Source organism: Furipterus horrens, unplaced genomic scaffold (assembly GCF_987537825.1).
Source record: "Furipterus horrens unplaced genomic scaffold, mFurHor1.1.pri manual_scaffold_6, whole genome shotgun sequence".
In the NCBI taxonomy this organism is placed as follows: Eukaryota; Metazoa; Chordata; class Mammalia; order Chiroptera; family Furipteridae; genus Furipterus; species Furipterus horrens.
In genome coordinates this window covers 167,482,303-167,495,673 of record NW_028327176.1, presented here as the reverse complement: position 1 = coordinate 167,495,673, position 13,371 = coordinate 167,482,303, and positions in this window count along the sequence as shown.

Genomic DNA, 13,371 nt, shown 5'->3' with positions numbered 1-13,371 from the left:
AGGGGTGAGAATTCAATGTATAAATTTTGGGGAGAACACAAATCAGCCCATAAAACAATCTCTATTAGACAAATGAGAGTGACAGCAAGCAGGGCTGGTCTAAGAAATCACAAAACAGCAGAGAGAAAAATGATACTCAACCATGTGAGACCAAGGGGGAGAACATGGTGGGTCTGAGGCTGGAGAGAGCATGGGAATGGGGGGCGGTTGTGGCAAACACAAATAAGGAACAAGCACAAAACACCAAAAAAAGAAGACCAACCAAAGGTGAGAGTGCACTTATATTCATGAAAATTAACAATGTCTTTAGGAAAAAAATTGGCTATGTTTAGAACCTGTTTAAAGGGGCAGGAAAGGCTGTAAAACTTTTAATAAGGCAGTTCATTAAGTATGGATAGGTGGTTTTAAATACTGTTTCCTAAAGGTAAACCTCCAAACACATGAAAAACTTAGTTTCTTAAAAAGACTAAGTCCCTCAGTGGTCCCAGTGGTTCCTGATAAATTCCATCTCAAAATGAATTACCATCGATCATCTAGAAATAAAAAACCAAAAGATCAAGTAGTTCCCCAAAATAAGTGAAAACACCAAAGACATGCATTTAATTGAGAAACACCAATGTGTAAAGTAAGACACATTCTATTCTTTAATTTTTGTTCTTGCTCTTGATCTTTCTTTTTTACCATCCACCTTCCAGAACATCTGCTTAAACATCCTGGAAAAGTGAATCACTGTGCATAAGGAAACCCAGGAGCATTGGTTTCTTGAAAGCCTGGCAAGTGACTCATATTTCATAAGTTTTTCCTTTAACAATTTTATTAGAAACGTTTTCACTTTTTCCAAATATGCAGCATGTCTGTTAAGAAATTTAAACATGATTTCCGGCCAGGATGGAGGCCTAGACAGACACGCTGTGTCTCCCTCCACAACTAAAAAGGAATACAACTACCCTAAAACTAGAAACAACCAGAAGTTTCAGAAAATCGAGCTGCATGGAAGTCCAACAAACAAAGATATAAAGAAGAAATACTCATCCAGACAGGTAGGAGGGGTGGAACTAGGGCAGAGAGTAACAGCAGCAGAGGCCGGCCCGTGGAAAGCTTAATAACACATTTTAAAAAGTAAGGAGGAACACCTGGGGAGAGATCCCAGCACCAGACCAGACTGTGCAGCTTACAGTTCCAGCGCTGGGGAAAATAAAGCCTCATTGCTTCTGACTGTGAAAACCAGTCGGGGGTAGGGCGTAAGAAACTGCCGGTCTCGCAGTAGAGTCTCCTTGTTTAAAGGGCCCCCACAGTCCTAGAACATCCACTCTGGAAACCACAGCCAGGGAAACAGCTAGAGGGGTGCCAGTCCCATATGGGAAGCAGGAGAAGTGCCTGGAAAAGGGGTGAGCAGCATTGTTCCCTCTCAGACCCTTCCCCCACATACAGTACCACAAGGTGGTGAAACAGTTCACCCTGTACTTACGAATATCTAAGGCTCCACTCCTTTCAATGTAACAGGTGCAACAGCTCTACTTAAGACAGAGGCAAACACAGAGCCTATCAAGTTGAGGAGACAGAGAAGTATGGACAAAAAGAGGGAACAGATCAAGGTTCCAGTCAAAGAACTAAGTGATGAGGAGACAGCCAACCTAACAGATGCAGAGTTCAAAACACAGGTGATAAAGATGCTCACAGGCTTGACAGATATGCTTGAGTACAGCAAACATATAAGAGAAGAAGTGAAGGCTATAGTAAGTGAAATGAAGGAAAAGTCACATGAAACCAATGGTGAAGGGAAGGAAACTGGGGTTCATATGAATGATTTGAAACATAAGAAATAAAAATATAGTCAACCAGTACAGAATGAGGAAACAAGAATTGAAAAAAATGAGGAAAAGCTTAAGAACTTCTGGGACAACTTTAAATATGCCAACATCTGAATCATAGGGGTGCTAGAAGGAAAGAGGAAGATCCAGAAATTGAAAACTTATTTGAAAAAATAATGAAGGAGAACTTCCCCAATTTGGTGAAGGAAATAGACATACAAGTTCAGGAAGCACAGAGAGTCCCAAACAAGCTAGACCCAACGAGGACCACACAAAGACGCATCATAATTAAAATGCCAAAGGTCAAAGATAAAGAGACAATCTAAAGGCAGCAAGAGAAAAGGAGAGAGTTACTTACAAAGGGGTTACTATAAGAAAATCAGCTGATTTTTCAAAAGAAACTTTGCAGGCAAGAAGAGACTGGCAAGAAGTATTCAAAGTGATGAAAAGCAAGGACCTACAACCAAGAATACTCTATCCAGTAAAGCTATCATTTAGAATTCAAGGGCAAATAAAGTGCTTCCCAGACAAGGTAAAGTTAAAGGAGTTCATCATCACCAAGTCCTTATTATATGAAATCTTAAAGGGACTTATTTAAGAAAAAGAGGATCTAAACTATGAACATTAAAATGACAACAAACTCACAACTCTCAATAACAGAACCTAAAAAAAAAAAAAAACAAACTAAGCAAATAACCAGAATAGGAACAAAATCATAGGTAGGGGGGTCATTTGGAGGGTTGTCAGCTGGGAGGTGGAAGGGGGAGAAATAGGGAAATGGTGCAGGAATTAAGAAGGATAATTGGTAGGTACAAAATAGACAGGGGGAAGTTAAGAATAATATACAAAAGGGTGAAGCCAAGGAACTTATATGTATGACCCATGGTCATGAACTAAGAGGACTGGGATTGCTGGAGGGAAGGGGAGTACTGGGCAGAGGGGAACAAAGCAAAAAGAAATTGGGAGAACTATAACAGCATAATCAATAAAACATACTTTAAAAAAAGAAATTTAAACATGATAGACTAGTAGATAGCTTGTTAAAGCTGGAAAGTGTTATATATTTTTTATAACATAAGATATTTTCACTTCAGCATATTGTCACCTACATTCATTTTTTAAACCATAATAATCATCAATAATTAGGTAATGCTAAGTGTTTTAATAAACATACTAAAAATATATAATGTTCAAACACAACCACCTTGAGTATTTTATCTAGGATGACTGAGTTTTTTGTTTTGTTTTTTTTTTTTCTTTCTGGCAATTCTAACACTTTCACATTTGAAAATGAGCCAAGTATGAGGATGTGTTCTACTACATTCTAAGCCATAAAAAGAGAATTCTTTGAACATTAGATATTTCTAAATTCTTTCCTCAATAGATTAGGAGGTTTGGCTTTGGTCTACATTTCTTTACATTCCTGAGATATCCTTGTGAAATTCTTTAATTTATGCCAGTGTATAGTGAGTACTGTAGCATAAGTGTCAATGGAGCTTACCTAGACAATTTGTCAGTGGCCATGGATAAATAAGAAGACTGCTCTATGGAGGGCTCCCAAAGGCAATATAACCAAATGTTTCTACATGTGCAAAATAGCAATTACCTAATAGTGTAAAAAGGGGTTTAATGATAGATTGTGTGTGGAACACTAGCACAGTACTTGGATGTAGGAGACAGATAAATCAATGTACGGAACATAACCCCATACAAGCAGCACTAGAAAGATATATATCCAGATATTGGCAGTGATTTGCTCTGCTTGATAGTGTTTTGAATGTTATTTCTTTTGACTATCTGTATTCTCTGTGTACTGTAAACATTTATAGCTTTTTAACAAGAAAAAGTGAAGAGTGGTTTTTAGTTTTAAAGATAATATTTTAAATTCAGTGCAAGTGTGTATTACATCATCTCCCTTTATACCCAAAATTTTCTTGTTAACTGAATAGTCAAAAATACCCATTTGAGGGAGAAGTGAATATTGAATGTCCTGAGAGGTCAGATTGCTGTCAGACATAGCCCATGGACATGAACATGAACATGGCCATAGTAAAATGGAAATTCCAGATTATAAACAATGGAAGATAGAAGGGACACTGTTAGAAACTGTGCAGGAGAAGCTGGCTGCATGCGGGCTAAGAGATCCATGGGGCCGCAATGAAGCTTGGAGATACATGGGTGGCTTTGCAAATAATGTTTCCTTTGTCGGTGCATTACTAAAAGGATTCAAATGGGGATTTGCTGCATTTGTGGTAGCTGTAGGGGCTGAATATTACCTGGAATCCCAGAATAAAGAAAAGAAGCATCACTGAAGACAGTATCTGGAAGTATCTTAGTGGCTTCTAACTCCCATAAAAATAAGATTTCTTCACTCTAGCCTACTCACCTGTGTGTTTGTCCCTTAAAGAATACTAGTAAGATTTAATAAAGAATACATGTGCCAAAAAATATATATATATATGTATATATATATATGTATATATCCATTTGCAAAATGGGTCCTATTTTTTTCATTAGGAGTTTAACATGTGTTAAAATTTTTGTTAGTGATATACAGATATAATCATAAAACATATATAAAAGAAAATACTTTCTTACCTAAGAAAGTAATAACCTTTTTTATTCAACATTCTAAATTTGGAGGGAAAGTATTAATGGCAGATCACCTGATAATTATAAAAGCATTTTCAATTGAAAGTTGGATTGTTACTTAAAAGTCTAGGTAACACAGATGTGCCTGAAATTCCACGATGACTTCTGTTCTCACTCTGCCTACTCTGAAGCCAAACTCAGCTTCTGCCACCTGCCCAAATAAAATCCAACACTACAGTGTATGCTTGAGTAATACCAATTTTACTAAAGATTTCTAGGGGAAGTGAGAAAAAGAAATTATATCACATATAACCTAAAAACCTTAATAAGAGCCAATCTTCCCTGTTTGCCCCCAGTCCCTACTCTTGCCTGCCAATCAAAAAATCCTCTCTATTTTTCTAACATTCAAATCTAGCCTTTGGCTTGAATTCTTCAGGTACCAAAAAGATACCCAGGCAAGTCTCCAGCAATATCCTTCACAAACAACAGCCATCATCACAGCAATAAAAAAACAGATCAATAACTACTATTAGTTAATTCTGGCCTGTGGGTGTTTTATGCTTCATCTCAAGCAGTTTATCAAAATATTCACCCCCACCAAACACATGTATGTGTGGTGGTGGTGGTGGTGAAATTCTGCTGCTAAGAGAAGAGTGTTTTCACCAGATGGATATATATTTAAAAATTGTGACATGGCCTCTTTCACTTCTGCTCTCAACTTATCTTTGGTCTGAGCTTTGGCTTCTGATTAAAATAAGGTGGCCCACTCTGGAGCCCCTGGTGACAGGCCCAAGGCTCGATGACTTGAGTTCCCTCTATTCAACAGTCCTCTCCTATCTGTCTTCTCATAAAGCACATTGCAGGGGCTTCTGAGAACACGTGGAGTCTTATTTTTTTTATTTTTAAAAAATTTTCTTGAAAACCTAAAAAAGTTTTTTCTATACTTTGTATAACACAGTTGATTGATCAAAATGAATTTTCTTCAGAAATACATAGCAAAATTCTACTTTCCTTTAATTGTCATGTGTCCTATTAGTATATAAAATTGTCTATAATGTAAGAGTAAGAAGACTTACCTTGGTAGCTGTCATAAATCCAAATTCAAGCTTTTTTCCAACTATTTAGACCATCACTCAGCAACCATTTAGTAATTGCCTAGTTACTCTTTCCAAGTATGTGGGCTCTGGCTTGTAAAGTCAGAGTGGGAAAAGAGGAAAAGCCAGCCTACAAACTTTCCATCAAATAAGTCTAAACGCCAGACATGTCTTGAGTCACTCTGACTCTACTTGGTTATTGAAATTATATGGAAAATTTTTCTACTCATTGGCACTACTAAAACCTCCAGACACTGGTTTCCAGTCTTATGGTGTGGTGTACTGTTTTCCTCTTACTACTTTTTGAAACATAAGAGTGTATAATTTTTCCACTTTCATCCTTGCTGTGTTGGGATTTCAAAATTTAGACTTGCATATTATCTGGGTTATTCTTATTTTTAAATAAAGACAATAACAATTTTAGCTTTTAATATTTGACTTCTTCATTTGCCACTGCTTCTCAAAACCCAAGTCACTCACCCTGTCTGAGGTGGCCACAGTCCACGGTTGTCCTAGATGTACCTCGTGTTTCAGCAGATCTGTGAAGGAGAAGAGTTTATCCCGAATCACCCCAGGTTCTACTTCTGCTAATCCTTCCTCCATTATCAGCATCTTACCCTCAAAGTTTTATCCACAGGTCTCAGGAACTATCATCTCTTGAGATCCCAGGAAAAGAATTGAACGAGTTAGAAAAAAGATTAAAATTGAGCAGAATTCGTTCTCACTCAGATTTAAATATATGGCAAGACAAATCATGTTATTGCATTCTTACATCTAAAGTCTCTCTAATCATAGTTCAGAATAGCTAAAATTACTAGTGTTTTTCTAACAAAAGCTTAAATGGGAACAGCTAAGTTTACTTAGCATTTACTAAACCCTTTCTCAATCAAACACATTGATAGTTACTGGTACAAAGGTGAGTAAGACAAGGTCCCTACCCTCAAATTGCTCACAGGCATCTAAATACATAATTGTGATACAATTTATGCACCAAAATTACTTTTAAGAGCAATGAAGTCAACAGAAGTTCTGAAATTAAGAAACAAAGACAAAAACAAAAATCCATCAGCTGGTTTTTTACTAGTCTCTCGCTAACACTGTAACTGAATTTATAATGTGTCTTGTAATAGTACCGCCCATCGTGGTTCAAATAATTATATTTTTAAAGTTGTGTATGGTTTTATATTTTTGATAAAATGCATTATTTTTCTGCAATTTAATTTTTAAGACTAATCTCACTTCTTTCACATTGAGCTATATAAGCTCACAGTAATTTTCAGAGCAAGTAACATTATATTAGTAAAAGCAGAATTTTTCACTTTTTTAAGCGTGTTTTATGTTTTATGTCACTTAGTCCTTACCACAGCTATTAAACTATCTCCTTTTGCCCATGAAAATGAACCACACAAAGTGTATGCAGTATGATGTAAGAGCCCTGTCTTTAACCACTGTGCTCCACTCCCTTTTCCCTGTGCTTTTCCTAAAGTACTTGGCAGGTCCTCTGGGTAGTATTAGTTTATACAAATGGCTCTACTCCACATTTACAAAAGTGTATTCTTTAGAACACTAGAACTCTATGCACAGGTTGCTGGTATTTTTTTTTTTTTCAAATTAAATTTAAAGTCTTTTTAAACTAAAAAAAAATTTATTGGAGCCTTTGATATCTTAATGTGCATTATAAGTACTTCCAACTAACAGATAATGCTTAGAACTTTCCAAACATATACAATCTTTTGTAATGGAACATCACAGGTCTATTAGTCAAGGTTCCTCAGAGAAACAAGACTAATATCTTATTATATGTATATATTATATATACTTAGGATATATGTATATAGGAATATACATATGCATATATACATGTTGGCTCTTTCCAAGGAGAAACCAATATATAGTTCAGGTCTGAAGAGCTGGTGCGGCAGATGAAATCTGAAGACATTCTGATGTAAAATTCCCTCTTGCTGGAGGAGGTCAGCCTTTTGTTCTATTCAGGTCTTCAACTGATTGAATGAGTCCCACTTGCATTATGAAGGACAATCTGCCTTTGTCAAAGTCCACCAATTTAGATACAAATCTCATTTAAAACATCTCCACAGAAACAACCAAGTCAATACATTAAATTATCACATTTGCAGAGTAAGATTCCATAGAACTCACTTTAGAAATCACTGCTTTTGGCTGGATTACAGAGGTTCCTTGAAGGCAAGACCTGAATTTTGAAATTCTTTTTTCCCTAAATATCTTGATTAATTGATAGTAATAGACTGTAATTGTGGGAGGATAGAATGAACACTGGATTTGGAGTTAAAGAAAATGTGCACTACCTTCTCTCAGCACACTGGTAACTTTGTGGTCTCATATAAATAATTCAAACTCCATTTTTCTCAAGTTTGCCATATGTGAACTGGTAATAATCAAACCTGTATCAAAAGATTGTGAGTTAAATGAGAAGGTATGTAAAAGCATTTGATACACAACATAAGTGGAAAAAATGCTTCACAAAGCAATTATAACTCTATGACAAAAGACAAAATATGACAATGTCAAAGTATGTCTCTGGCAATCAACACACTTCATGTTATTTTAATGTTACCAAAATGGGGTATAAGTTAAACCACATAAAATTGACAATGTTTAACAGTTTTGGGTTATAAGAATGGCTTATCTTACCATTATAATTTGGCTATAAGAAGCAGAGTTATACGTGTTATTGCCAGCTAGAACATGATATACCCCTTTATCATTTGTCTCTGCCTACAAAGAGATTTTATTCTGGGACAGGGTGACTCAGAGTACTTATGAAGCACAACAATAACAGAAAAACATTGATCACTTTTTTGAGTTGGTTGCAACTTTTAAAAAATCTCCTTTATCTACTTTTTATTCTTAAGGTGGGTCCCAGGTAATGGTTCTGAGAGATATGAGAGCCATGCTGGTTTTCTCCTGCTCTTTGAACACACCAGACATGTGCTGTGATAGCATCCATATGTCTGCCTCATCAACATCTCATCTCCTCCAAGTCTTTGCTCATATCTGATCTTCTCAAGGAGGCTTAACTTGACTGTCTTATTTCATATTTTTTGCAATATGCTTCTTCATCCCTGCAAACCATTGCCCTCATCCTTTTTACCCTAGTTCATTTTTTTCCATAGTACTTTCCACTTTTTAACAATTATAATTTAATTTTATCTGTTGTATCTGTTATTTATTGTGTCTTTCCTACTAGAATATACATTTCTGAGTGGCAGGGATCTTTGTTGAGTTTGTTCGTGATTATCCAAAACTCCCAGAACAAGACCTAGGACACAGTAGAAGCTCATAAGTACCAGTTGAATAAATACATTTAATAAGAAGATTTTGAATAGCCAAGACATGCTGCTGAGTAGGAAAAGGAAGTTGGTTTTAGATTCAAAGGGATAGCAAGAACGGAAGACATTTAGTTTCAAAGTGATGAATTAGTTTGATTCTACATTTATGTTCCTGATTTGTGGAAAATTTTTTCTTAAATGGTCTAAGACACTGAAGTCAGAATATGAAGTGGTAACTGATGAAATTTCTGCAAAATAAAATCATTTTCTGAAATGAAATCCCGAGAGATAGGGAGGATGTGAATCTATTGCCAAGTCTGGTTGATCCGAGCCAGAGAAACAGGATTAATCATGTCATGACTCCTTTTTTCCCCCTTAAGCTGCTAATGTGGTCATAACTTAATAAAAACTTTCTTGGATCTAACCAATGAACAGGGATTGTAAAGAAGTATGCTAACTGAAAGATTGGGGCAACCACAAACCATGATGGAGGATGCTATTAATGTGATTAATATATCCTGGCAGGGCAAATAGGAGTCAATCCTCCAAATCACAGGGCAAAGACTAACCTGACACAGTTCACAAATTTGAGTCACTGAGACTGTGCCTAAGCCAAAGTGAAGCAGAAACAATTTCCTGGTAGGTTCAAAAAGAGTGCTTTCCATATGATTGAGAGAGGGCAGTGCTACTGTGTTCCAGTCTCTGTGGTACATATTTTGTATCTGGTAACTTATTGGATCTCAACAACTAAATGATCCCTCTTATACAGATGAATAAACTGAGTTTTAGAGTTTAAGAAAATTGTTCTGGGTTTCACAGCTGAAAAGCCAGGGTTTAAAGTCTGGTGTTCATAACTTTGGAACTCATATTTTTACCAATTTACTATCACCTCATGACACTCAAATCAGAAAAGATAATTCATTAGGATACTATAATATACAAATTTGACAGATATCACATTAAATAGACAATACACTGCTAATCACTAGGCAAAATGTGTTAATTTCAAGAAATGTAAAAAAATGTATAAGGTCTTTGTTCATCCTTTAGAGATACAGAGCATTATTATTTAGTAGAGCGAACTTTAAGAGATGGCTTAGCTGGCCTTGCCAGATTTCTTCTAGACCTATGAATCTTTCATTTACACACTTGGAAACATTAATATCTTAGGATAACAGAACCAGACTACAGTAGCTCTAAGTTCAGTGTCATCCAGCTACATTTACATTGTAGATTTGGGACAAGTCATAACGGCATGAAGTCTCTGTCACTGGAAGGCTGAGATTTGTTCCTGTCTGGAATTTTGTCCAAGCGCGAGTCCACTGATTGAGGGAGTGATTGTGGTCTGCCAAGGGTGCTGTGTAAAAAGGAAGTTGTGTCTTCAGACAGCCTGTTTGTGTTTTTGAAAATGTTTCAGTTTGTGTCCTGTTTCCATTCCCATGCCCAGCCCTCCCAAAGTAAACAGATGACAAGTAGTGGTGGTGGAGTAGTGGTGATGCAGGGGCGGGGATGGAGGTGGAGGAAGGAAAGAGATTTCCCTAGGGCAAGAGGATTTTCAAAGAACCCAGATGTAATTTAGAAATAAACTCTAGTGCCAAAACCAGATGAAATTTATAGGACCAAGATCAGCCCAATCGCTAAGCAGAAACGTGGACTCCTAGAAGTTCCATTTACTTATTATAAAATGATCGAACACTGATGGACATTCTTACACTAAATTCCAGATAAATTAGTGGCTAAAGAGTAATCATGAGAACATCAATAGGTGCACCTCTTATTTCCATTCACTTCCACCCATGTACTTCTACTTGCTCAGAAAACTCATTTGTTTCTGTTATTTTCTACAACAGACACTGAACTGCCTTAATTCCAACTATGGAACTAAAAACCCTGGATATTTATTTTTTAAAATAGATTGAGATAATAAATTTCCAGAATTTTAACTAAGTCTGCAAAATAAGCCAACATTTAGAATTTCCCTTCTTCCCAAGTCCGCTCCCAAGACCGTAGCTGACCTCACTTTGACTGGAAAGTTCTCTTTCTACAAACAAAAGTTAATTGTAATCCTTGACCCAGTAACATTGAAACTCACAAAAATGCCCCCCTTATATGCTTGTCTACCAAAATATATATAACTAAAAGTAGCAATAATATTTTGTTCTCTCTATTTAAAAGCAAGCAAGCAATGTTATTGTATTAAATTATCATGTATCAATATATAAAAAACACTTGTCAAAAATTTAATTGATCAGATATATCAATGTCAGCAGAATAAAGAAATATTACATCATCTGAGATGGTATAGTTCTATTGTTCAAAAGTAAAACAATAAATCAAGAAGACTGGAATGATGATTGTCCATCAGCCACATGAGTCTCCATTAATTCTCAGCTACACATGTCTTGGGTACAAATTTGTAGAAAAAAAAATATCAAGGTATTTATTGAATTTTCAGCAATAATTTTCTTACTTGCTCCAATAAGTTATACTTTCTGATAGAAAGGGTTTTACAAATCCCAAATACAAGTATTTTCCTGAACATGGATTGACATTTCCCCAAATCTCATATTCAACTAGTACATTCAAAGGAGAGCTATTCCCAGGGGCTATGAGTTAATAGGGTTTAATAGTAATAATCATTGATTAATGGAATTATGTGTGATAGTTTAAAATATATTTATTTATTTAATATTATCCTTCACACCAACAGGCTAGAAAAGAAAAACTACATAATTATGTCAAGAGATGCAATGTGCCAATAGCAATCAAAGCTCAACTATAAGAAGAGTGTATATATAGCCCACACAGGGGGTACATATGAAGTGCCCAGCTTAGATGATCGAGGAAGCTGTGCCACTGGGTCCTATAGAACACCTGCTACATTAGGCCAATGTACCAAGCCTGGAAGACATGGCAACTCTACCTGATACATAGACATAAACACAAAGAGGCTGTCAGAATGAGAAGACAAAGGAACATGTCACAAATGAAAAAACAGAACAAAACTCCAGAAAAAGAACTAAACAAAATTAAGACAAACAATCTACTAGATGCAGAGGTCAAAACACTAGTTATAAGGATGCTCAATGAACTTAGTGAGGACCTCAACAGCATAAAAGAGAACCAATGAGAACTGAAAGATATACTAAGGGAAATGAAGAATTATTTACAGGGAGTAGATGAAGCTGAGAATCACATCAGTGATTTGGAATATAAGGAAAAAAAAATCAGAACAGCAAAAAGAGCTCTGGTCGATGTGGCTCTGTTAGCTGGAGGATTGTTTCATAAACCAAAATGTTGTGGCTTTGATCCCTGGTCAGAGCACATGCCTAGGTTGCAGGTCTGATCCCTGGTTGGAGAGCATATGGGAGGCAACCGACTGATGTTTCTCTCTCCCCACACTCCCTTAAAAGAAATAAAAAAGATTTCAAAAATATGAGGATGGTATAAGGAGCCTCTGAGACAACTTTAAGCATTGCAACATTTGCATCATGGGGGTGCCAGAAGGAGAAGAGAGAGTAAGAAATTGAAAACCTATTTGAAAAAATAATGACAGAAAAACTTTCCTAACTCAGTGAAAGAGACATATAAGCCCAGGAAGTGCAGAGAGTCCCAAACAAGATGAACTTAGAAAGGCCCACACCAAATTATATCATAATTAAAATGCAAAAGGTTAAACACAAAGGGAGAATCTTAAATGCAGCAAGAGAAAAGCAATTAGTTACCTACAAGGGAGCTCCCCTAAGACTGTCAGCTGATTTCTCAACAAAAACTTTGCAGGTCAGAGGGATTGGCAAAAAATATTCCAAGTGGTAAAAAGCAAAGATCTACAACCAAGATTACTCTTCCCAGCAAAGCCATTATTTAGAATCAAAGAACAGATAAAGAACTTTCCAGATAAGAAAAAGCTAAAGGAGTTCATCACCATCAAACTGGTGTTACATGAGATGTTAAAGGGTCTTCCTTAAGAAAAATAATAAAAAGATCAAAAGTGTGAGCAATAAAATGAAAATAAATACATATCTATCAACAATTGAATCTAAAATGCAAAATAAACAAACAAATGCAAAAAAGGCATAAGATTAGGAAGGAAGAAATAAAAATGTCTTTGTTCACAGATGGCATGATTGTTCATGTAGAAAATCCGAAAGAATCAACAACAACAGAAAAAACCTCCTGGAACTAAAAAGTAAATTCAGCAAGGTTGCAAGATACAAGATCAATTTAGAAGTGGAATTTGAAATTAAAACACAATATCATTACATTATCACTCCCCAAAATAAAATGCTTAGGTATAAATCTAACAAAATATGTGCAAGACCTAAATGAGAAAAACTACAAAACTGGTGAGCAAAATAAAATAAGAACTAAATAAGAGGAGAGATATTCCATATTCATGGATAGGAATACAATATCATCAAGATGTTAGTACTTCCCAATTTGACCTATAGATTAAATACAATCTCAGTCAAATCCTAGCAAATTATTTTATGAGTATCAATGAACTGATATTTATATAGAAAACAAAAGATCCAGAAGAGCTAACAGGATATTGAAAGAGAAGAC